Source organism: Hyla sarda, chromosome 1 (genome assembly GCF_029499605.1).
Source record: "Hyla sarda isolate aHylSar1 chromosome 1, aHylSar1.hap1, whole genome shotgun sequence".
Classification (NCBI taxonomy): Eukaryota; Metazoa; Chordata; class Amphibia; order Anura; family Hylidae; genus Hyla; species Hyla sarda.
This window is the reverse complement of record NC_079189.1, coordinates 612,362,325-612,389,729: the sequence shown is the minus strand read 5'-3', so window position 1 is coordinate 612,389,729 and position 27,405 is coordinate 612,362,325. Positions and strand designations below refer to the sequence as shown.

General features: G+C 47.5%; 1 pseudogene; it reads left to right on the top strand.

Moving 5' to 3' along the window:
- Nucleotides 1-26,975, top strand: part of LOC130306824 (uncharacterized) — a 77,673-nt pseudogene extending 50,698 nt beyond the window's left edge.
- The last annotated feature ends 430 nt before the right edge of the window (nucleotides 26,976-27,405 follow it).

The following is a 27,405-nucleotide window of genomic DNA, read 5'->3' as shown; positions in this document are numbered from 1 at the left end:
CCTCCTCCATGTGACTGATCACATGACAGTGACATCATCGCAGGTCCTGTAAGCACACGGCTCCTGTACAGTCTGCAGGTGGAGGTATATACGGTTGTGGTGACATCAGGAGCGCTGGGGGAGGGGACATTACTATTAACCCCTTCAGGTCCACAAGGTTTTATGACTAAAGGAAGAAAATCACAAGATCCAGAACTTTCTGTGTATTTGTCTCTTTCTCCGTCTGTTGTTGTTTCTATTAGCAGCCGCCATTTCTCATCGTCTCCTCTTCTTCCCTTCAGGTTTCTCCAATCCAGGATCCTCTGCTGATATCTTCTATATAAGATAATTCTCCTGGATGACCCATCAACCATGGAGAGAGACAGGAACAAGATGGCCGACAGGATCATAAACCTCACCCTACAGATACTCTTCCGGCTTACTGGAGAGGTGAGGGATTCTGGGAGTGATGTCACATGACCTCATTCTTATCTATGTAATAACAGATGGATATGACTGGAGAGGTGAGGGATTATGGGAGTGATATCACATGACCTCATTCTTATCTATGTAATAACAGATGGATATGACTGGAGAGGTGAGGGATTCTGGGAGTGATGTCACATGACCTCATTCTTATCTATGGAATAACAGATGGATATGACTGGAGAGGTGAGGGATTCTGGGAGTGATGTCACATGACCTCATTCTTATCTATGTAATAACAGATGATATGACTGGAGAGGTGAGGGATTCTGGGAGTGATGTCACATGACCTCATTCTTATCTATGTAATAACAGATGGATATGACTGGAAAGGTGAGGGATTCTGGGAGTGATGTCACATGACCTCATTCTTATCTATGGAATAACAGATGGATATGACTGGAGAGGTGAGGGATTCTGGGAGTGATGTCACATGACCTCATTCTTATCAATGTAATAATAGATGGATATGACTGGAGAGGTGAGGGATTCTGGGAGTGACGTCACATGACCTCATTCTTATCTTTGTAATAACAGATGGATATGACTGGAGAGGTGAGGGATTCTGGGAGTGACGTCGCATGACCTCATTCATATCTATGTAATAACAGATGGATATGACTGGAGAGGTGAGGGATTCTGGGAGTGATGTCACATGACCTCATTCTTATCTATGTAATAACAGATGGATATGACTGGAGAGGTGAGGGATTCTGAGAGTGATGTCACATGACCTCATTCTTATCTATGGAATAACAGATGGATATGACTGGAGAGGTGAGGGATTCTGGGAGTGATGTCACATGACCTCATTCTTATCAATGTAATAATAGATGGATATGACTGGAGAGGTGAGGGATTCTGGGAGTGATGTCGCATGACCTCATTCTTATCTATGTAATAACAGATGGACATGACTGGAGAGGTGAGGGATTCTGGGAGTGATGTCACATGACCTCATTCTTATCTATGTAATAACAGATGGATATGACTGGAGAGGTGAGGGATTCTGGGAGTGATGTCACATGACCTCATTCTTATCTATGTAATAACAGATGGACATGACTGGAGAGGTGAGGGATTCTGGGAGTGATGTCACATGACCTCATTCTTATCTATGTAATAACAGATGGATATGACTGGAGAGGTGAGGGATTCTGTGTGGTGATGGGTATGGAAGGGCAGATGGTATTAATCCTTTGTGATCGTGACGCCAAGGCATGGTTTACCTAATTCACCACCCGAGGTATAGATTAGGGATCGACCGATTATTGGTTTGGCCGATATTATCGGCCGATCTTCACAATTTTGGTCGGTACCTTGCCGATAATTTGATAATGCCCCGCCCCCGCACCGCTCCCACCACACCGTGACCGCCCCCCAACCAACCCACCACACCGCCCCGGCCCCATTGCCTCCTCCATCCCCGATTTTATAATTAACTGTTCCCGGGGTCCACGCTACTTCTGGCTCCTGCGGCGTTCTGCGTTACGCTGTGCGCAATGACGATTGACGTTCTCAATGCGACGTCACCATCAGTACGCACAGTGACAGCTCAGGAGGACGCCACCGCAGCCAGATGTAGAGTGGACCCCGGGAACAGGTAATTATAAAACCAGGGATGGGGGAGGCAATGGGGCCGGGGCGGTGCGGTGGGGGGCGCTGGCGGTGATAGGACTCAGGAGGACCCCCGGACAGGCAGGGAGAGAGAAGCGGGTGGCGGCGGCGGCCTATGGCACCGCAAAAGCCACTGCATTTCATTGATTTAAAGCGCCCGCTTTAAATTAATGAACTGCAGCGGTGTCGCGGTGGGGGGCGGGGGGGGGGGGGAGTTTAGGCTGGATAAATAGCCGATAACTAATACTGATATTCCGGTATAAGTTATCGGCTATCGGCCCTAACCTCCACCGATTATCGGTATCGGCCCTAAAAAATCGATATCGGTCGATTCCTAGTATAGATGATGATTCCTGGGCCAGGCGCAGGGTAATTAATCACTCCGTTGCAAGGTTACGGAATAACGGCTTTTTACTGAGGCAGACAAGGTGTTAAAGTCTTTACAGCTCAGTTTAAGCCCAATGAGATGTAAGGTGAACTTTATGAAGCTTATTGGCTTGCTGGGACTTGTAGTGAACTTGGACTGACTTGTACAACCCACGCTGACTTTGATAAATGACACTTGACTATCTTGACTAGACTTCTCCCCTGTATTTGTGCTTACCGCCAGGCTTTGACTTTCACCTGCAGGGGTGAACTGGTAGTAGATGCGACTAGGCCTTGGGCCTCCCTCAGGAACACCAGACAACTTTACTCAAGCTGTACCTCAGCTAAACTGCAACTAAACTGACTCCTCACAGGTATTTATGGGAGCAATTTGGAGGAATCCTTTTTCCCATATAAGTCACCTATTCACCTTACACCTTCCTTGGTTACATAACCCTTAGCAACAGTATTTAAAGGCACAATGACATAGTATTACAACACACAGCGTTACATTAACTCAGATATAACTTTAGGTTGTAAAAGATTCCTGAGGAGTGTGAGGCCAGGGGACATGGACTGAGTCCACCTGATAGGACTGACAGGGGTACAGAATGGCATATTCTGTACTGGGCCACCACATATGTAGTGATATTAATGAGTCTCTCTATACACAGGATTACACAGTAGTGATGAAGTCCTCTAGTGGGCGCTGTCGGGCCCCTGAGTGTGAAGGATGGGGAAGAACCCTGAGCCCAATCCCGGGGCCCCCACCTCACTCCCTGATACATGAGGAAATGGATGAACAGAAGATCCGAGAACTCATCAACAAGATGATGGAGCTGCTGACTGGAGAGGTGACCCTGCTGGGACATTATACAGTAATGGGGAGGGGTCTGGTGATGACTGGAGAGGTGACACTGCTGGGACATTATACAGCAATGGAGGGGTCTGGTGATGACTGGAGAGGTGACACTGCTGGGACATTATACAGTAATGGAGGGGTCTGGTGATGACTGGAGAGGTGACACTGCTGGGACATTATACAGTAATGGAGGGGTCTGGTGATGACTGGAGAGGTGACACTGCTGGGACATTATACAGTAATGGAGGGGTCTGGTGATGACTGGAGAGGTGACACTGCTGGGACATTATACAGTAATGGAGGGGTCTGGTGATGACTGGAGAGGTGACACTGCCGGGACATTATACAGTAATGGAGGGGTCTGGTGATGACTGGAGAGGTGACACTGCTGGGACATTATACAGTAATGGAGGGGTCTGGTGATGACTGGAGAGGTGACACTGATGGGAATGCTGGGACATTATACAGTAATGGAGGGGTCTGGTGATGACTGGAGAGGTGACACTGCTGGGACATTATACAGTAATGGAGGGGTCTGGTGATGACTGGAGAGGTGACACTGCTGGGACATTATACAGTAATGGAGGGGTCTGGTGATGACTGGAGAGGTGACACTGCTGGGACATTATACAGTAATGGAGGGGTCTGGTGATGACTGGAGAGGTGACACTGCTGGGAATGCTGGGACATTATACAGTAATGGAGGGGTCTGGTGATGACTGGAGAGGTGACACTGCTGGGACATTATACAGTAATGGAGGGGTCTGGTGATGACTGGAGAGGTGACACTGCTGGGACATTATACAGTAATGGAGGGGTCTGGTGATGACTGGAGAGGTGACACTGCTGGGACATTATACAGTAATGGAGGGGTCTGGAGATGACTGGAGAGGTGACACTGCTGGGACATTATACAGTAATGGAGGGGTCTGGTGATGACTGGAGAGGTGACACTGCTGGGACATTATACAGTAATGGAGGGGTCTGGTGATGACTGGAGAGGTGACACTGCTGGGACATTATACAGTAATGGAGGGGTCTGGTGATGACTGGAGAGGTGACACTGCTGGGAATGCTGGGACATTATACAGTAATGGAGGGGTCTGGTGATGACTGGAGAGGTGACACTGCTGGGACATTATACAGTAATGGAGGGGTCTGGTGATGACTGGAGAGGTGACACTGCTGGGACATTATACAGTAATGGAGGGGTCTGGTGATGACTGGAGAGGTGACACTGCTGGGACATTATACAGTAATGGAGGGGTCTGGTGATGACTGGAGAGGTGACACTGCTGGGACATTATACAGTAATGGAGGGGTCTGGTGATGACTGGAGAGGTGACACTGCTGGGAATACTGGGACATTATACAGTAATGGAGGGGTCTGGTGATGACTGGAGAGGTGACACTGCTGGTACATTATACAGTAATGGAGGGTCTGGTGATGACTGGAGAGGTGACACTGCTGGGAATGCTGGGACATTATACAGTAATGGAGGGGTCTGGTGATGGCTGGAGAGGTGACACTGCTGGGACATTATACAGTAATGGAGGGGTCTGGTGATGGCTGGAGAGGTGACACTGCTGGTACATTATACAGTAATGGAGGGGTCTGGTGATGACTGGAGAGGTGACCCTGCTGGGACATTATACAGTAATGGAGGGGTCTGGTGATGACTGGAGAGGTGACACTGCTGGGACATTATACAGTAATGGAGGGGTCTGGTGATGACTGGAGAGGTGACACTGCTGGTACATTATACAGTAATGGAGGGGTCTGGTGATGACTGGAGAGGTGACACTGCTGGGAATGCTGGGACATTATACAGTAATGGAGGGGTCTGATGATGACTGGAGAGGTGACACTGCTGGGACATTATACAGTAATGGAGGAGTCTGGTGATGACTGGAGAGGTGACACTGCTGGGAATGCTGGGACATTATACAGTAATGGAGGGGTCTGGTGATGACTGGAGAGGTGACACTGCTGGGACATTATACAGTAATGGAGGGGTCTGGTGATGACTGGAGAGGTGACACTGCTGGGACATTATACAGTAATGGAGGGGTCTGGTGATGACTGGAGAGGTGACACTGCTGGGAATGCTGGGACATTATACAGTAATGGAGGGGTCTGGTGGTGACTGGAGAGGTGACACTGCTGGGACATTATACAGTAATGGGGGGGTCTGGTGGTGACTGGAGAGGTAACACTGCTGGGACATTATACAGTAATGGAGGGGTCTGGTGATGACTGGAGAGGTGACACTGCTGGGAATGCTGGGACATTATACAGTAATGGAGGGGTCTGGTGATGACTGGAGAGGTGACACTGCTGGGACATTATACAGTAATGGAGGGGTCTGGTGATGACTGGAGAGGTGACACTGCTGGGACATTATACAGTAATGGAGGGGTCTGGTGATGACTGGAGAGGTGACACTGCTGGGAATGCTGAGACATTATACAGTAATGGAGGGGTCTGGTGATGACTGGAGAGGTGACACTGCTGGGACATTATACAGTAATGGAGGGGTCTGGTGATGACTGGAGAGGTGACACTGCTGGGAATGCTGGGACATTATACAGTAATGGAGGGGTCTGGTGATGACTGGAGAGGTGACACTGCTGGGAATGCTGGGACATTATACAGTAATGGAGGGGTCTGGTGATGACTGGAGAGGTTACACTGCTAGGACATTATACAGTAATGGAGGGGTCTGGTCATGACTGGAGAGGTGACACTGCTGGGAATACTGGGACATTATACAGTAATGGAGGGGTCTGGTGATGACTGGAGAGGTGACACTGCTGGGACATTATACAGTAATGGAGGGGTCTGGTGATGACTGGAGAGGTGACACTGCTGGGACATTATACAGTAATGAAGGGGTCTGGTGATGACTGGAGAGGTCACACTGCTGGGACATTATACAGTAATGGAGGGGTCTGGTGATGACTGGAGAGGTGACACTGCTGGGAATGCTGAGACATTATACAGTAATGGAGGGGTCTGATGATGACTGGAGAGGTGACACTGCTGGGACATTATACAGTAATGGAGGGGTCTGGTGATGACTGGAAAGGTGACACTGCTGGGACATTATACAGTAATGGAGGATCTGGTGATGACTGGAGAGGTGACACTGCTGGGACATTATACAGTAATGGAGGGGTCTGGTGATGACTGGAGAGGTGACACTGCTGGGACATTATACAGTAATGGAGGGGTCTGGTGATGACTGGAGAGGTGACACTGCTGGGACATTATACAGTAATGGAGGGGTCTGGTGATGACTGGAGAGGTGACACTGCTGGGACATTATACAGTATGGAGGGGTCTGGTGATGACTGGAGAGGTGACCCTGCTGGGACATTATACAGTAATGGAGGGGTCTGGTGATGACTGGGGAGGTGACACTGCTGGGACATTATACAGTAATGGAGGGGTCTGGTGATGACTGGAGAGGTGACACTGCTGGGAATGCTGGGACATTATACAGTAATGGAGGGGTCTGATGATGACTGGAGAGGTGACACTGCTGGGACATTATACAGTAATGGAGGGGTCTGGTGATGACTGGAAAGGTGACACTGCTGGGACATTATACAGTAATTGAGGGGTCTGGTGATGACTGGAGAGGTGACACTGCTGGGACATTATACAGTAATGGAGGGGTCTGGTGATGACTGGAGAGGTGACACTGCTGGGACATTATACAGTAATGGAGGGGTCTGGTGATGACTGGAGAGGACACTGCTGGGACATTATACAGTAATGGAGGGGTCTGGTGATGACTGGAGAGGTGACACTGCTGGGAATGCTGAGACATTATACAGTAATGGATGGGTCTGGTGATGACTGGAGAGGTGACACTGCTGGGAATGCTGGGACATTATACAGTAATGGAGGGGTCTGGTGATGACTGGAGAGGTGACACTGCTGGGACATTATACAGTAATGGAGGGGTCTGGTGATGACTGGAGAGGTGGCACTGCTGGGACATTATACAGTAATGGAGGGGTCTGGTCATGACTGGAGAGGTGACACTGCTGGGACATTATACAGTAATGGAGGGGTCTGGTGATGACTGGAGAGGTGACACTGCTGGGACATTATACAGTAATGGAGGGGTCTGGTGATGACTGGAGAGGTGACACTGCTGGGACATTATACAGTAATGGAGGGGTCTGGTGATGACTGGAGAGGTGACACTGCTGGGAATGCTGGGACATTATACAGTAATGGAGGGGTCTGGTGATGACTGGAGAGGTGACACTGCTGGGAATGCTGGGACATTATACAGTAATGGAGGGGTCTGGTGATGACTGGAGAGGTGACATTGCTGGGAATGCTGGGACATTATACAGTAATGGAGGGGTCTGGTGATGACTGGAGAGGTGACATTGCTGGGAATGCTGGGACATTATACAGTAATAGAGGGGTCTGGTGATGACTGGAGAGGTGACACTGCTGGGACATTATACAGTAATGGAGGGGACTGGTGATGATTGGAGAGGTGACACTGCTGGGAATGCTGGGACATTATACAGTAATGGAGGGGTCTGGTGATGACTGGAGAGGTGACACTGCTGGGACTTTATACAGTAATGGAGGGGTCTGGTGATGACTGGAGAGGTGACACTGCTGGGACATTATACAGTAATGGAGGGGACTGGTGATTGGAGAGGTGACACTGCTGGGACATTATACAGTAATGGAGGGGTCTGGTGATGACTAGAGAGGTGACACTGCTGGGAATGCTGGGACATTATACCGTAATGGAGGGGTCTTGTTATGACTGGAGAGGTGACACTGCTGGGACATTATACAGTAATGGAGGGGTCTGGTGATGACTGGAGAGGTGACACTGCTGGGACATTATACAGTAATTGAGGGGTCTGGTGTTGACTGGAGAGGTGACACTGCTGGGACATTATACAGTAATGGAGGGGTCTGGTGATGACTGGAGAGGTGACACTGCTGGTAATGCTGGGACATTATACAGTAATGGAGGGGTCTGGTGATGACTGGAGAGGTGACACTGCTGGGAATGCTGGGACATTATACAGTAATGGAGGGGTCTGGTGATGTCTGGAGAGGTGACACTGCTGGGACATTATACAGTAATGGAGGGGTCTGGTGATGACTGGAGAGGTGACACTGCTGGGACATTATACAGTAATGGAGGGGTCTGGTGATGACTGGAGAGGTGACACTGCTGGGACATTATACAGTAATGGAGGGGTCTGGTGATGACTGGAGAGGTGACACTGCTGGGAATGCTGGGACATTATACAGTAATGGAGGGTCTGGTGATGACTGGAGAGGTGACACTGCTGGGACATTATACAGTAATGGAGGGGTCTGGTGATGACTGGAGAGGTGACACTGCTGGGAATGCTGGGACATTATACAGTAATGGAGGGTCTGGTGATGACTGGAGAGGTGACACTGCTGGGAATGCTGGGACATTATACAGTAATGAAGGGGTCTGGTGATGATTGGAGAGGTGACACTGCTGGGAATGCTGGGACATTATACAGTAACACCACTGGAGGGGTCGGGGTGATGACTGTATCATTATGTATCAGGTTCCTATAAGGTGTCAGGACGTGGCGGTCTATTTCTCCATGGAGGAGTGGGAGTATGTAGAAGGACACAAGGATCAGTACAAGGATCAGGTCATGATGGAGGATCAGCAGCCCCTCACATCACCAGGTAATAGACATGACTATATACACACGTCCTCTCATTATTTGTATGTAAAGAATTAATTCAGTCTCTGTATGTGTTCCCTACAGTCAGATCCAGTAAGAGAACAGCACCAGAGAGGTGTCCCCGTCCTCTTGTTGAGCAGTATAAGGAGGACATTCCTACAGGGAAAGATCTGATCTACATTCATCCTACAGACATAAAGGAAGAGGAGGAGGAGACAGATGTGAGTGGTGATGAGCAGTATAAGGAGGACATTCCTACAGGGAAAGATCTGATCTACATTCATCCTACAGACATAAAGGAAGAGGAGGAGGAGACAGATGTGAGCGGTGATGAGCAGTATAAGGAGGACATTCCTAAAGGGAAAGATCTGATCTATATTAATCCTACAGACATAAAGGAAGAAGAAGAGACAGATGTGAGCAGCGATAAGCAGTATAAGGAGGACATACCTACAGGAAACCGCCCAGGTAAGTAGTAACCACTTAATACAGAGAAGAGTCATAGCTTTTACTCACTGGCTGCAGTAATTTTGTGTAGAATTCTTTAATCTCTGTCCTGTCTCTTTTCTTTTGTATTTTCCCCCATTTAGCCAAAACATTAATTTAATATGGATGATCATGTGACCCAGTTATAGGAGATAACACACATTGTGCATGTTACGCCTAGCGCTCCGGGTCCCCGCTCCTCCCCGGAGCGCTCACGGCGTCTCTTTCCCTGCAGCTCCCCGGTCAGTCCCGCTGACCGGGAGCGCTGCTCTGTCATGGCCGTTGGGGATGCGATTCGCACAGCGGAACGCGCCCGCTCGCGAATCGCATCCCAGGTCACTTACCCGTTCCCGTCCCCTGCTGTCATGTGCTGGCGCGCGCGGCTCCGCTCTCTAGGGCGCGCGCGCGCCAGCTCCCTGAGACTTAAAGGGCCAGTGCACCAATGATTGGTGCCTGGCCCAATTAGCTTAATTGGTTCCCACCTGTTCCCTGGCTATATCTAGTCTCCTCCCTTGCACTCCCTTGCCGGATCTTGTTGCCCTTGTGCCTTGTGAAAGCGTATTGTGTGTTTTATAGCCTGTGTACCAGTACCTTTGCTATCTCCCCTGACTACGAATCTTGCCGCCTGCCCCCGACCTTCTGCTACGTCCGACCTTGCTACTGCCCACTCCCTTGTACCTCGCCTTTCTTCAGTATCTTCAGCAGCCAGAGAGGTGAGCCGTTGCTAGTGGATACGACCTGGTCACTACCGCCGCAGCAAGACCATCCCGCTTTGCGGCGGGCTCTGGTGAAAACCTGTAGTGGCTTAGAACCGGTCCACTAGCGCGGTCCTCGCCAATCCCTCTCTGGCACAGAGGATCCACCTCCTGCCAGCCGGCATCGTGACAGTAGATCCGGCCATGGATCCCGCTGAGGTTCCCCTGCCAGTTGCCTCTGATATCACCACGGTGGTCGCCCAGCAAGCCCGACAGATCGCCCATCTAACCCACCAGATGTCAGAAATGTCCACCATTGTGCACCAACTTCAGTCGCAACTTCATCAGCAATCATCTCCTCCGCCAGCTCCTGCACCCCTTCCGCAGCGAGTGGCCACTCCTAGCCTCCGCCTGTCTTTGCCGGACAAATTTAATGGGGACTCTAAGTTTTGCCGTGGCTTCCTTTCGCAATGTTCTCTGCACTTGGAGATGATGTCGGACCTGTTTCCTACTGAAAGGTCTAAGGTGGCTTTCGTAGTCAGCCTTCTGTCTGGAAAAGCCCTGTCATGGGCCACACCGCTCTGGGACCGCAATGACCCCGTCACTGCCTCTGTTCACTCCTTCTTCTCGGAAATTCGAAGTGTCTTTGAGGAACCTGCCCGAGCCTCTTCTGCTGAGACTGCCCTGCTGAACCTGGTCCAGGGTAATTCCTCCGTTGGCGAGTACGCCATACAATTCCGTACTCTTGCTTCTGAACTATCCTGGAATAATGAGGCTCTCTGCGCGACCTTTAAAAAAGGCCTATCCAGCAACATTAAAGATGTTCTGGCCGCACGAGAGACTCCTGCTAGCCTGCATGAACTCATTCATCTAGCCACTCGCATTGACATGCGTTTTTCTGAGAGGCATCAAGAGCTCCGCCAGGAAAAAGACTTAGATCTCTGGCCACCTCTCCCACAGTCTCCACTGCAATCTGCGCCTAGGCCTCCCGCCGAGGAGGCCATGCAAGTGGATCGGTCTCGCCTGACCCTGGAAGAGAGGAATCGCCGTAAGGAAGAGAATCTTTGTCTGTACTGTGCCAGTACTGAACATTTTCTGGTGGATTGCCCAATCCGTCCTCCACGTCTGGGAAACGCACGCTCGCACTCAGCTCTCGTGGGTGTGGCGTCTCTTGATGCCAAGTCGGCTTCTCCACGTCTCACGGTACCTGTTCGGATTTCCACTTCAGCCAGCTCTCCCCTCTCAGCCGTGGCCTGCCTGGACTCTGGAGCTTCTGGGAATTTTATTCGGGACTCCTTTGTGAATAAATTCCGTATTCCGGTGACCCGTCTTGTCAAGCCACTCCACATTTCCGCGGTCAACGGAGCCAGGTTGGACTGTACCATACGTTTCCGCACGGAGCCCCTTCTTATGAGCATCGGATCTCACCACGAGAGGATTGAACTTTTGGTCCTCCCCAATTGCACCTCGGAAATTCTCCTTGGACTTCCCTGGCTTCAACTTCATTCCCCAACCCTGGATTGGTCCACTGGGGAGATCAAGAGTTGGGGGTCCTCTTGTTCCAAGAACTGTCTAAAACCGGTTCCCAGTAACCCTTGCCGTAACTCTGTGGTTCCTCCTGTATCTGGTCCCCCTAAGGTCATTAAGGACTCTGCCTGCCACAGGAAATGCCCCTCCCCCCCTCCCAGTTCCATCAGGCAAGCTTCTGTGTCCCCTCATGGCCCTCGTCCTGGTGTCACACTGCCCCGTGCCAGGTCCCGCCCTCTGCCCTCTCTCCCCATTCCTACTCCTGCGGTTCTGCCTGCCGTTGAGGAATCCCTCCATCCTTTCCCGGTGTCCTCATCCCAGGGGAGGCAGTTACCCGATAAAGAGAAGGGGAGACCTAAGGGGGGGGGTACTGTTACGCCTAGCGCTCCGGGTCCCCGCTCCTCCCCGGAGCGCTCACGGCGTCTCTTTCCCTGCAGCTCCCCGGTCAGTCCCGCTGACCGGGAGCGCTGCTCTGTCATGGCCGTTGGGGATGCGATTCGCACAGCGGGACGCGCCCGCTCGCGAATCGCATCCCAGGTCACTTACCCGTTCCCGTCCCCTGCTGTCATGTGCTGGCGCGCGCGGCTCCGCTCTCTAGGGCGCGCGCGCGCCAGCTCCCTGAGACTTAAAGGGCCAGTGCACCAATGATTGGTGCCTGGCCCAATTAGCTTAATTGGTTCCCACCTGTTCCCTGGCTATATCTAGTCTCCTCCCTTGCACTCCCTTGCCGGATCTTGTTGCCCTTGTGCCTTGTGAAAGCGTATTGTGTGTTTTATAGCCTGTGTACCAGTACCTTTGCTATCTCCCCTGACTACGAATCTTGCCGCCTGCCCCCGACCTTCTGCTACGTCCGACCTTGCTACTGCCCACTCCCTTGTACCTCGCCTTTCTTCAGTATCTTCAGCAGCCAGAGAGGTGAGCCGTTGCTAGTGGATACGACCTGGTCACTACCGCCGCAGCAAGACCATCCCGCTTTGCGGCGGGCTCTGGTGAAAACCTGTAGTGGCTTAGAACCGGTCCACTAGCGCGGTCCTCGCCAATCCCTCTCTGGCACAGAGGATCCACCTCCTGCCAGCCGGCATCGTGACAGTGCATTTATAATATGGATGTAGAATATAGTTGGGATATGGACATGAAATATACCTGCTGGATGGAAGGACTGCTGCATATGTCTCCACCATCCCATGATGATGTGATGTCCGCCATCTTGGCTTGATGCTGTAAAGTATTTCACTGTGACTGTGCTCAGGGCCAAGCCAGGATGTGTATTACATATATTAGTAACTAGCAGGGGCGCTGGGGGGGGAGGGGCTGGGTGCACCTACCTGATAGATTTATACTAGAAGGTAAGTGTGAGTGTGCATATACTGTGAGTGTGCATATAGTGTGAGTGTGCATATACACGGTGTTTATTATTAGGCAGGGGAGTATTTTGACCATATCACAATTTTTATACATTTTTTCAATTCCAAGTTGTATAAACTTCAATGCTTATTTTATAGCAAATAGTCATCAGGGTCGTAAGAAACATGTTGAGAAATAAAGACACAAATTATCTGCCAAAGATTTATAGGGGTACTCCGGTGCTCCAGTATTCTGGACATTTTGTTCAGAATGCTCGGAGCTGGAGGCCGTGATAGTGATGTCACAGCCACGCCCCCTCCTGATGTCATACCACGCCCCCTCCATTCATGTATATGGGATGGGGCCTGACGGCTAGTACATAGCCTTCTCGCATAGACGTGAAAGGAGAGGGCGTGGTGGCCGGCATCGGCAGTCATGGTCCACTGAGTAGAGTTCGCTCCATGCACCGAATGACGGGACAGCAAGTCAAGTGTCTTACGCACCCCAGGGTGACCAGCATACTTTGAGCAATGTCCCCAAGTAAGAATTTGCTTCCCTGGAGGAATGTCTTTCACCTTGACTTGGGCCACATAAACCATACGAGACAGATCGATATGTTAAGGTTCTTCACTCTGGTCTGCTGGGGCGAAGGAACAGGAGAGTGCATCTGCCTTCACATTCTTATCTCTCTGGGCAGAAATGCAGGAGAAAATTGAACCTGGCAAAGAAAAGGGCCCATGGGGCCTGACGAGGATTTAGTCGCTGTGCAGACTGTAGATACGTTAGGTTCTTATGGTCAGTGTATATCACCACTGGATTCAGAACCCCCTCCAGGAGGTATCTCCATTCCTCCAAGGCCAAATTGATAGCAAGCAGCTCTCAAGATATAGTTCCTGTCCGCAGATGAATACATGAGATAACCTCCCTTTAGAGTTCTTCTGCAACAGGCGTCAACTTCAAGAAATAACTGTTTGGAGGTATCTGGATGATTGAAGAACTAGAGAGGCAGCAAAGCAGTCCTTGAGATGCTAGAAATCTGACTCTGCTTCAGGGGTCCACTTCTTCACATCCGTCACTTTCTTCATCAGAGCAGAAATAGGAGCTGTGAGGAAAGAGAAGTTTGGGATGAAGTGTCTATAGAAATTGGCAAACCCCAGGAACCTTTGAATGGCACGGAGCCCCTAAGGACGAGGCCAGTTCAGGACGGCTAATACCTTGTTGGGGTCCATTTGCGGCCAGAACAGGAGACAATGTATCCCAAGAAGGGTAATGAGGACTGCTCAAAGACACACTTTTCCATCTTGGCGTACAGTCCATTCTCCTATAATCGTCGTAAGACAAGGCGCACTTGCTTTCGCTCAGTGGACAAGTCGGGGGGAGTATATTCGAATATCATCCAAATAAACCACTACACAGTTGTACAAGTCCCAGAAGATGTCATTCACAAATTTTTCAAATACTGCGGGAGCGTTGCACAAGCTGAAAGGAATGACCAGGTACTTGTAGTGACCATCACAGGTGTTGAAAACCTTCCTCCACTCATCACCTTCACGGATGTGGATCAGGTTATATGATCCTTGCAAATCCAACTTGGTGAATATATCTGGGCGCCTCGGATATGTTCGAACAATTCAGATATCAGAGGCAGAGGGTACTTGTTTTTGTGATCTTGTTGTGTCCATAATAATCTATGCAGGGAAGCAGTGACTGGTCTTTCTTGGCCACAAAGAAGAAGCCGGCTCCAGCCAGTGAAGTAGACTTCTGGATAAATCCCAACTCAAGGTTTTCCTTCATATACTCAGCCATAGCCTGTGTCTCCGGGAAGAATAATGGATGAACCCTTCCAAGAGGTGGAGAAGTCCCGAGTAGAAGATCAGTCGGGCAATCATAGGACCAATGGGCTGGTAAAGTCTCAGCCTTCTTCTTACAAAAAACATCTGCATATGCCACATATTGCGGGGGCAGGCGAGACAGGTTTATAGGTACCAGATGAGGTGATGCATCTCAGACAAGCAGGAAATAAGGCTCTAAGTCCCCCACTGGAGAATGTTACCTGTATGCCAATCCAGGACTGGAGAATATTGTTGTAATCATGGCAGTCCTAAAAGGACAGGATCTGTAGAGTCTGGCAGACATAGAAGGCATTGTCCTCAGAATGTAGGACCCTGACTTGTAGCTTGACTGGAGTTGTAACATACTACATAGGCTTGGGTAGGTTTTGACCATTTACAATAGGAGCCACCAGTGGCAGATCAGGTCAGGTGCTTAGTAGAGCTGGTGCTGTTAAAACAGCAGAGCTGAATAGCCCCGGTGCAGAGAGATGGAACAAGCTTGGAGCAGAGGGGTCAGACAGAGACGTAGCCAGAAACAGAAGCTTGGTCAGAAAACTGGTACATGGAACACAACAGAAGACACCCTCGCTTGCAGTAAACTACAATATTGCTTAGGCAAGGAAAGGGGGATGGAGAGTCCTTAAATAGGTGATGTGGGTCATGGATTGTAGGGGGAGTAGAATAAGAGGTGCGCACAGACCCTTAAAGAGACGGACCACATGTGGCCCCTACTGGATGCACCAGGCACTGTCGCTGCCTGAGGGAAAAGTCCGGAGCCTGCAGCGAGGAGGAGGAGCCGTGCTGGAAGTTCGGCCAATGTACGCAGCGGAATGCTGTACATGCTGGCGGCTGCCAACCACCAGTATTACACAGATTACAAACTCTCCACCATAACGAATACTAAAGAGTCACCAATCAGCTTGATGAGATGTTTACAACAGTTAGTGCGATTATTCACAAATGGTAGAAACATAAAACATCTGTCAATCACCCTCGGTCTGGGGCTCCATATAAGATCTCACCTCATGGAGACTGAATGATCAGGAAAACTATCAGCCCAGAACTATAGGGGAGGATCCTGAATGATCTCAAGGCAGCTGGGGCCATAGTCAGCAGGTAAACAACACCAAGAGGAACTGAAATCCTGCATGGTCCCCCTGCTCAAGAAAGCACATGTAAAGGCCCATCTGAAGTCTGGCCATGAACATTCGAATGAATTAGAGGAGAGCAGGGGGGAAGTGTTGTGGTCACATGAAACCAAAATTATGCTTTGGGGATGTTTTTCTGCTAAGGAGACAGAATAAATTTACCGCATCAAATATGACTCATTGTTATTGTATTCTATGTTAAGTTCTAATTTTGAAAATACCTTAATAAAAACATTGAACCGAAATTTACTGCATCAAAGGATCAATGGATGTGTCCATGTACCGTCAAATCTTGGGTAAAAATGTTTCCTTCCCTCAGCCAGGGCATTGAAAATGGTTTGTGGATAATTATTCCAGCATGAAATGCCAAACGTTGGTCACAAAACTTTAACCTCTTAAGGACGTCCTGCACCCGCTACCATCCTGTAAGGGTAGTAGGTCAGTCCCGGCACCTAGCAATGACTGGGACCCATGGCTAATACCGGACATCACCGATCGTGGTGATGCCCGGTATTAACCTCTTAGGCTCCTTTCACACTATAAAGTTGTTCTGATTTTTTGATTATCTGTTATGACCCATTATAGCCTGTCATGAATAAAGAATGTTATTTGTGACGGAAGAAAAAACGGCACATGCACAAATTTTCCTTCTGTCATAAGTAACATGTAAATTAGGGAGGGGCGTGGCCTGCCTGCGGACTGAATGGCTGCGCAGTGAGTGAGCTCTGCTCTTAACAGCCCCTGATAGCTACCCCACAGCGACGACCGGAGCACAGAAAGACACCAACGGACGTGGGAATAAACAAGCATCATGCCCACCAGAAGGAGAAAGCTGGGAAACCACAAATCCCTGGCTAAGTTTTACTTTACTCAGAAGAGACCTCGATCCCAAGATGGTGCAGAGGAGGAACGGGACTCAGAGGTACAGTGCAGTAAGGGGATAAGCACGCCGCCCTCCTCACTCTCAGACCCAGCACTGCAAGTAATCTACTTACCCCAGGAAGCGGACACTGTAGCTTCGGCCCCTCCATCTCCTACTGCCTCCCCGGCGTGCAGGGACAAAGTGTGCACCTTCTCCGCTGTCACGGAGCCTCCATCCTCCCCACGGCAGTCTGACTCTACCTCCCCCTCCCCGCTGCCTCAGAGATCTCAGCACCGGGCTCAGCAGCGCTCTGATCAGCCGCCTGCAGCAGGGATCGCAGGGTTATCTCCTACTGCTGACTGTGATGAATTACAACAAATTGTTGTTAATGACCCGGCAGTTACTGATACCCAACTTAAAAGTATGCTCCTTTCCTTGCAAAAAAGCTTCAGAAGGGACATGATGGCTGCAATTAACCCCTTACATGACACTGGAGGAGCTGGGAGCCCAAGTAGATCACATTGAAGTCAGATTTGGAGAGTTTTCTGTTTCACACAATGAGGTTATTGACTCCCAAAATGCAGTTGAGGAAGAGGTGGCCAACCTGAAAGCAAAGGTCGCCGACTTGGAAGATCGAAGTCGGCACAACAATATTAAATTGTGTGGGGTGCCGGAGTCGGTGGCACCTTCAGAAATACCAGCATATGTGTGTTCTCTTATACAAGCTGCCCTGCCTTCGTGCACCCCTCAGGAAACAGAGGTGTATCGTGCTCATAGGGTGCCCAGACCCAGACACCTTGATGACAGTGCCACGTGATATCTTAGCGAGGATTCACTTTTACACAGTTAAAGAAAGATTGATGAACTATGCTTGCCTTAATGGGGGCCTGCCCGCCCCATTCCATCAGGTGGCCATTTATGCTGATTTGTCCGCAACTACTTTGCAACTTCGCCGAGAATTACAGCCTCTTACCGCCGCCCTACGGTCTGCTAAGATTCAATACCGTTGGGGATTCCCTGTTCGTTTAATCACTCGCCACGGGGACAATACATTATTCGGAATTTGGAGGAGGGTACGGCTCTTCTACGCAAATGAAACATTCCGGTGGATTACAAAAAGGACAAGCCTAAACAGGCTAAGAAAGTACACGATGATTGGTCCTCGGACCGTTGACTCTGGTCCACACCACCTTAATTCTTTTCTCAGGGGCTTGTCCGCTGTGTGGCGTCGTCCGGCTTCGGCATGAACATTACCCCCACTCAGGGAATGAGGCTTCGGCCTCTACCTGCGATATCCTTTTTTCTATCTTACTGGTTTGCACTTTGTTATTTGTTTATGTTTGAGAAATGGCATACCGTATATTTGTCCATAGCTCATTGCTCATGCTCATACGACCCGGGGGTGCTGGCTGGGAGGCGCCTACGGTCACCTACTTATATTGTTTTAATACGTGTAACAATGCTTTTTCTTCTCATTTATGGTTATTAAGATTATATCAAAAAACGTGAACGGTCTTAACAGTCCTCACAAAAGATCTTTTATGTGGAGGGAGGCGATGGAGAAAGGGGCGGATGTTTTATGCATACAGGAGACACACCTTCTAGAAAAAGACGCCTTTAGAGATAAACATCCCGCATACACATACGTATTTCATTCCCACTTTAAAACCAAGGCTAGAGGAGTTTTCATAGCTGTTAGAAATACAGTAGCTTTCACATTGGAGACTTTTTAGCGATCCCAATGGGAGATATGTAGCACTAACATGTTCTATTAATAATGCCCCTATACACTTTTATCCATTCATGCACCTAACCTAGGTCAACATAGATTTCTGCACACAGTCTTAAAAACAGTAAATTGTATTAAAAATGGTCCACACATAATGTGTGGAGACTTTAATCTGGTGGTGGACCCACACCTTGACTCTACTACTGAGACCCGGATATCTCCCACTTCTTTAGCTCAATTCTTAGGTTCAGCCGACCTATACGATACTTGGAGAGTTCTACATCCTTCAGAAAGAGAATACACTCATCACTCAATGACCCATAATACCTACTCACGCCTAGACCTGTTCCTCGTTGACAGACTTCTACTGACCAGTTTGGAATCATCCTCCATTGATTTAATATCGTGGTCAGACCACGCTACTATCACACTGTCACTGCATGAAAGAGACAATGTCTCCCCCAAGTACATGTGGAGGGCAAGCCCTTTTCTGTTGTCCCATCCTGACCATACCCAGAGATTGCAGGCCAACCTGACCGACTTCTTTAACATCAACGCCACCAGTGAAACAGATGCATTCACACTGTGGAACTGTCACAAGGCCTACATGAGGTGTTTTTTTCATCAAATATGGGGCTATTTGCAAAAAGAAAAGGGAAGCACAAATGCAGACAATACTATCTAAATTGAAACAATTATAAGCTCAAAATAAAGTCATCCCATCCCCTGATTTAGCCACTCACTTGACCACCCTCAGACAGGAGCTCAGAGGCTTGCTGCTTTTTGAATATGAGAAAAATTTGAGGCGAACTAAAGCCCGGTTTTGCTCTCAAAATGACAAGTCGGGAAAATTGTTAGCGTCTTGCCTTAAACAGAGGCACGAACGTTCTCACATAGCTCGCCTCCGACATCCTGTTACTAACTCTGACGCCTATACCCCTACTGATATAGCCAATAGTTTTCAAACATTTTATTCCTCCTTATATAATCTAAAATATTCACACCCACCGCCAACTGATCTAGAGGCTTCTATTCATAGAAACCTATATCAGTACAAGAAATAGTGAAAACAACCAAATCTCTCCCACCGCAGAAAGCTCCCGGCCCGGATGGGTTCATCAATCTATATTATAACGTTTTTTGTAACACTCTCTCCCCATTTCTCAGAGACTTCTTCCAATTAGCCATTGATAGAGACTCCTTCACCACAGAAAACCTCCAAGTGTTGATAGTCACTCTCCCTAAACCCGGGAAGTCCCAAGATCTCCCCCAAAATTACAGACCTATATCGCTTTTAAATCAAGATTTAAAAATATTCGCCAAAATAATTGCATCCCGCTTGGCGGTAGTACTACCCTCCTTGGTCCATGCCGACCAGTCAGGCTTTGTGCCGGGCAGGCAGACATCGGACAACACACGACGTTTGATTGATGTCTTTCACCACATTGAGAGGAGTCGTACCCCGGCTTTGATCCTTGCCCTGGACGCCGAGAAGGCGTTTGACCGGCTTCGCTGGTCGTACGCCTTCTCGGCCCTTCAACATTTGGGATTTGGGGGAACAATTCTCCAAGCAATTAAGTCCTTGTACACGGGCCCTATTGCAAGAATTTTAGTGAATGGTGCCCTCTCTGAACCCCTGAACATTACCAATGGTACTAGACAGGGGTGCCCCCTATCTCTCCTTATTTTCATCCTATGTCTGGAACCTTTTAACATATGCAATTCGGGCGGACACTCGAATCCATGGAGTTGATATAGGGGGAAGAACAAACATTATCTCGCTGTACGCGGATGATATTATCCTGTCTTTCACCAAACCCACAATATCCGCTCCAGCTGCGCTGGAAATTATAGAGAAATTTGGTAGGATCTCTTACTATCATTTAAACGCATCCAAAACACAGGCCCTCCCCCTTCATCTAAACGCTGACACGATAAACACCCTTAAAACCTCTCACCTGTTTGATTGGAGAACCTCAGACGTGACATATTTAGGCATAAAACTAGCTTTTCCCCACAAATTGCTTTACCAACTCAATTATGTACCCTTATTGAAAGACCTCGAGGAGGAGACTAAGCGACTCTCTCAATATGCGATATCTTGGGTAGGACGAGTAGATTCCTTCAAAATGTTGCTTCTGCCTCGCCTTCTTTACATATTTAGAACGGTACCGATCCAAGTCCCAACCTCCTTTTTCTCATCTGCCCAAAGGGTGTTGTCACACTTTATATGGGCAAATAAAAAACCTAGAGTGGCGGCTTCGATATTATCTAAAGATAGGGAGGTGGGGGGCCTGGGGATACCGAACATATATGGGTATTATATAGCCACGTTAGTGGGTTCCTTGAGAGGATGGTGGAAGGGCCGCTTGGAGATCCCTTGGGTTTACATTGAACATGTGGATGTTTATCCATATCACATATCGGACATGCTGTGGGCGCCCTTCTGGAACACAAATTCAACACCCCCACTTATTAATCCTGTGGTGAGAGCGACATTTGAGGCTTGGAAAAAAAAAATACTCACTTAAGGCAGACTCTCACAATTTAGCTGACTGTGCTTCTATCCCCCTCACCTTCATTCATGCCTCCATTCCACAACTAGACATACGTAGATGGACGGACAGAGGTATCTTAATGGTGAAACACCTATACACTGCGGGACAAATAATGTCCTTCCAAGACTTACAGCTGGCATTCTCCCTACCTAAACAGGATTTCTATATGTACCTACAGATTAGACACTTTCTAAACACACTGACTCCCTCGGGAACTAATCCTCACATGCCAACGTTGGCTTTCCTAAGTAGCAACATAAAAGGTTTACAATTGATCTACTCTACTTATACCCACTCCAAGTCTTTTGTTAAATCACACCCATTTAGATCATGGGAGAGGTCCCTAGGAGTACACATAACCGACCAAGACTGGAAACAGGCTTTTCACACAGCGAAGCTATCTCCAAATCCACCTTGCACTGGTACTATACACCAGACCGCCTTGCCAGCATATACCCTGATTCTTCCCCCCTACGCTGGAGAGACTGTGGCCATCGGGGTACACTTCTACATGTCTTGTGGGATTGCCCACTCATTGTCCCGTATTGGGCCTCCTGTAAAACTTTGCTAGAAGAGGTGTTGAAATTACGGGTCGCATGGTCTCCTGGGTTGGCACTCTTATTCACATGCAATCTATCCCACCTAAATTCAGGGATCTTGTAAGTATTATCTGTGTTATAGCAAAAATATCCCTCACTAATGTCTGGAAATCTCCGGTGGTCCCTTCTAGGACTGAATTGATCAATAAGATAAATGTTACGTGTTTATATGAAAAAACAATCTCCCTGGGTAATGGTACTTTTCCCAAGTTCCAGAAGCGCTGGGAACGTTGGCTCTCCTCTACACACTATAATAGTATGGCTACTTGATCTTTCTACTCCACAATTCTATAAAAGACCGGTTCACATGACTTTTTTCCTTTTATGTGCCTTTTCCAATGCATTTGAGCAATGATATAGTTTTATGTATAACTGTACAATTTTATTCTGGACATCTGAACATGGATATGCTTTTTGTGTTTACTATTGGATGCCGATTATTTCCCGTTATTTCCCGTTATTTCCCGTTACTTCCCTTCTCCCGCCCCCCTTCTCACCCCCCCCCCCCCCCCCAAACCACTCCATTCCTATATGTTTGCTGATTGCGGAAAGAAGAACAGAGGGCTTGGCTCTCCTCAAAGAGTCGTTCATAGATGTGCAATCTATTGTTTAAATGTTCGTTTAATATGCATCAGAAAGAAAAAAAAATTTCAATAAAAAAACTACTGAATCTGAAACATGTAAATTAATGCTCGTTATTTTTTTAACATTGAAGTCTATGGCAAACAGATGAGCCTTTATGTCATCCATTTGCACAGTTTTTATAATATCTGTTATTACTTCTGAGCATGGGGGGCTAGATATATAGGCTATATGTCTACCCCCCCTGAAGTGCTATATATCTTGCCCCCCACAGCGCTTTTAATATATATATTAAATATATATATGGCCCCCGTTGTCACTCACAAAGTTCATTTTAAAAACCCTGCCGGGAGCCCTGAATGGCTCCTTAGTCATTCAGGGCTCCCCACTGGGGATTTAAAAATGAAAGTAAAAACACATGATACATCGCAGGGATGTGGATCATGCTGCCCGCTCCCCTGCTTAATAACTTCTGATCACATCGGGTCTCACATCGGGTCACTCCAGTGCGATCAATCCCTCCAGCCCCTGTACTACAACCCCCATCATGGAACAGAGTGTGTTCTATGATGGGGGTAGTAGTACAAACACTAATGTAGCCTCCCCAGCCACCGGCAGACTCCCGCAGCCAGGGAACTACTACTCATATCATGGAAACAAGTCTGTTCCATGATGGGAGTAGTAGTAGTCCCGGCTGTGAAAGTCTGTAGGCAGAGGTTTTAAAACGGGCGTACATGAGGGATGTTATAACGGGTCTTAAACGATGAATATTCCCATTATTTTGATGGACGTTATTCAGCCGTTATTTCATCTGTTATTATACATCCGTTTTTACACAGAAAACAGATGTTTAATAACGGATGAATAGCCTTAGAATAGCCTTAGACGTGGCGATCAAAGTTGATCGCCCTGTCTAAAATGAAAAAAAAAGAAAAAGCTTCCCGGCAGCTCAGTTGGGGTGATCGGCATCACTGCAGTAAAACCGCGGTGTCCCGATCAGCTGAGGACACGCGAGGAGGGTCTCTACCTTCCTCCTCGGTGTCCGATCGTTGCTCGATCGCTCCATGCCTCGGAGTGCCGATGACACTGATCAATGCTATGCTATGACATAGCATTGAACAGTGTATGAAATTAAAAGTTTGAATCACCCCCCCCCCCTTTTTCATAAAAAAAAAAGTTAATAAAAATAAATATAAACGTGGTATCACCGTGTGCATAAATGCCCGAACTATAAAAATATATTGTTAATTTAAAAATCAAATGTTAAATCAAAAAATCTGATTAAAACAAAAATGGTACCAATAAAAACTTAGATCACGGCGCAAAAATTACCCTCATACAGCCCCATATACGGAAAAATAAAAAAGTTATAGGGGTCAGAAGAGGACATACTAAGTTTTTTGCAAACAGTTTTAATTTTCACCAGAAGTAAAACAAAATGAAACCTATATAAGTAGTAGGGATCGACCGATTATCAGAGACCGCCGCTGCCCCATTGCCTCCCCCATCCCCGGTTTTATAATTACCTCTTCCCGGGGTCCGCACTACTTCTGGCTCCTGCGGCGTCCTGCGTTACGCTGTGCGCTGCGCAATGACGAGTGAAGTCCTCAACGCCACGTCACTGTCAGTGCGCACAGTGACAGCTCAGGACGCCGGGCCCCGGGAACAGCTAATTATAAAACCGGGGAGGTAATGGGGCAGCGGCGGTGGTTGGACTAAGGACCGTCAGGGGAAGAGAGGCGGGCAGCGGCGGTCTCTGGCCAGAGGATGGGGGGGGGTTGGACTGGACTCAGGAGGACCCAGGACAGGCAGGGGGAGAGAAGCGGGTGGCGGCAGCAGTCTGATTGTCACATTTGGTAAGAAGTGCGGCCCTGAGCTCGCCCAAACCGCTGTCCCTGCTTCTTAGGGTGCCCACCTCCTTAATAGGATGTCCCCATGGTGCCGGTCCCTATCCTACTAAAGTGCTTGGAGTAGCAAAGTCAAAAACAATAAACATTTTTTCAGTTTTTTTTAAATATATTTTATGGTGATATGAATTGTATTGTTACAAAGTAAAATTGAACCCACAAAAAAAAAAGCCCTAATATAGCTCTATAGATGGAAAAATAAAATGTTATGGCTCTTAGAAAGAGATAAGGACAAAACTAAAATGCTGGTCGGTAAGGGGTTAATACTCAAAAATTTACTGTTTTATTCTTGGCAGATTCTTGTACCAGGAGATCAGAGGAGAATCTTATATCTTCAGATTATAAAGCAGATGATGATATCACACAAGATACATATGAAGAACATTCCATTATCCCAGATACACCCTCAGCCCTTCACAGCCAAGATCTGTCATCTCATCCTTATATACAGGTCCTGTCTTCTCACTCATCACAGGATGTTAAGCAAAATAAGAAAAAGCCATTTTCATGTTCAGAATGTGGGAAATGTTTTACTCTGAAATCAAATCTTGTCACACATCTAAGAATTCACACAGCAGAGAACTCATTTTCATGTGCAGAATGTGGGAAATATTTTATTCAAAAATCACATCTTATTAGACATCAAAGAACTCACACAGGGGAGAAGCCGTTTTCATGTTCCGAATGTGGAAAATGTTTTACTAACAAATCAAATTTTGTTCAACATCAGCGAACTCACACGGGAGAGAAACCATTTTCATGTTCAGAATGTGGAAAATGTTTTACTCATAAATCAGATATTGTTATACATCTAAGAACTCACACGGGAGAGAAACCATTTTCATGTTCAGAATGTGGAAAATGTTTTACTCATAAATCAGGTCTTAATAAACATCAAAGAACTCACACAGGGGAGAAGCCATTTTCATGTGCAGAATGTGTGAAATATTTTATTCGGAAATCACATCTTATTAGACATCAAAGAACTCACACAGGAGAGAAACCATTTTCATGTACTGAATGTGGAAAATGTTTTACTCATAAATCAGATATTGTTATACATCAAAGAACTCACACAGGAGAGAAACCATTTTCATGTTCAGAATGTGGAGAATGTTTTACTCATAAATCAGGTCTTAATAAACATCAAATAACTCACACAGGGGAGAAGCCATTTTCATGTGCAGAATGTGGGAAATATTTTATTCGGAAATCACATCTTATTACACATCAAAGAACTCACACAGGAGAGAAACCATTTTCATGTTCAGAATGTGGGAAATGTTTTGCTCAGAAATCAGATCTTATTAAACATCAAAGAACTCACACAGGGGAGAAGCCATTTTCATGTGCAGAATGTGGGAAATATTTTATTCAGAAATATAATCTTATTATACATCAAAGAACTCACACAGGGGAGAAGCCGTTTTCATGTTCCGAATGTGGAAAACGTTTTCCTCATAAATCAGATTTTGTTAGACATCAAAGAACTCACACGGGAGAGAAACCATTTTCATGTTCAGAATGTGGAAAATGTTTTACTCATAAATCAGTTCTTATTAAACATCAAGGAGCTCACACAGGGGAGAAGCCATTTTCATGTTCAGAATAGGGGAAATGTTTTGCTCATAAATCAGATCTTATTAAACATCAGAGAACTCACATAGGGGAAAAGCCATTTTCCTGTTCCCAATGTGGAAAAAGTTTTAGTGCCAAATCAAGTCTTGTTCAACATAAAAAAAACTCACACAGGAGAGAAGCCATTTTGATGTGTAGCATGTGGGAAATGTTAAATTCAGAAATCAGATCTTATTGAACATCAATGAACTCATACGGGAGAGAAACCATTTTCATGTTCAGAATGTGGGAAATGTTTTACTCATAAATCAGGTCTTATTAAACATCAAAGAACTCACACAGGGGAGAAGCCATTTTCATGTTCCCAATGTGGAAAAAGTTTTACTGACAAATCAAATCTTATTCAACATAACAGAACTCACACAAAGGAAAAGCCATTTTCATGTGCAGAATGTGGGAAATATTCAGAAATCAAATCTTATTACACATCAAAGAACTCACACAGGGGAAAAGCCGTTTTCATGTTTAGAGTGTGGGAAATGTTGTACTCAGAAATCAGATTTTATAAAACATCGAAGAGCTCACATGTGGAAAAAGTTTTGCTGACAAATAGGGCTGAAACAACTAATCTATTAATCGGCAACTAATCGATTATGAAAATAGTTGTCAACTATTTTTGTAATCGATTTATCGGTTGGTTGATTAGTTGGTCAGCCAATTTGTAATTTTCACATACACTTAGCGATTATCACTATGTATATATGCAGCCTGTTTTGTGTAGAGGGGCCCAGCACACACAATCTTCTGCTTCCTGCAGCTATGGTGAGTCCCCGGTTGTCGGGCTCTGTGCTAAAGGCCAGACTCATAATAGTTGTAGAGAGAAGATGCAGGAAGTGGAAGATTATCTGTGCTGCCCCCCCCCCCTCTAATTATGTTTGCCGGCCCCCCCTCTTATTATGTGTGCCGGCCCCCTCTTATTATGTATACCGGCCTCCTCTTATTATGTGTGCTGGGCTCCTCATATTATGTGTTCCGGTCCCCTCTTATTATGTGTGCCGGACCCTCTTATTATGTGTGCCGGTCCCCTTATTATGTGTGCCGGTCCCCTCTTATTATGTGTGCCGGCCCCCTCTTATTATGTGTGCCGGCCCCCTCTTATTATGTGTGCCGACCCCCTCTTATTATGTGTGCCGGCCCCCTCTTATTATGTGTGCCGGCCCCCTCTTATTATGTGTGCCGGCCCCCTCTTATTATGTGTGCCGGTCCCCCTCTTATTATGTGTGCCGGTCCCCTCTTATTATGTGTGCCGGTCCCCTCTTATTATGTGTGCCGCCCCCTCTTATTATGTGTGCCGGCCCCCTCCTATTATGTGTGCCGGTCCCTCTTATTATGTGTGCCGCCCCCTATTATGTGTGCCGGCCCCCCTCTTATGTGTGCCGGTCCCTCTTATGTGTGCCGGCCCCCTCTTATTATGTGTGCCGCCCCCTCCTATTATGTGTGCCGGTCCCTCTTATTATGTGTGCC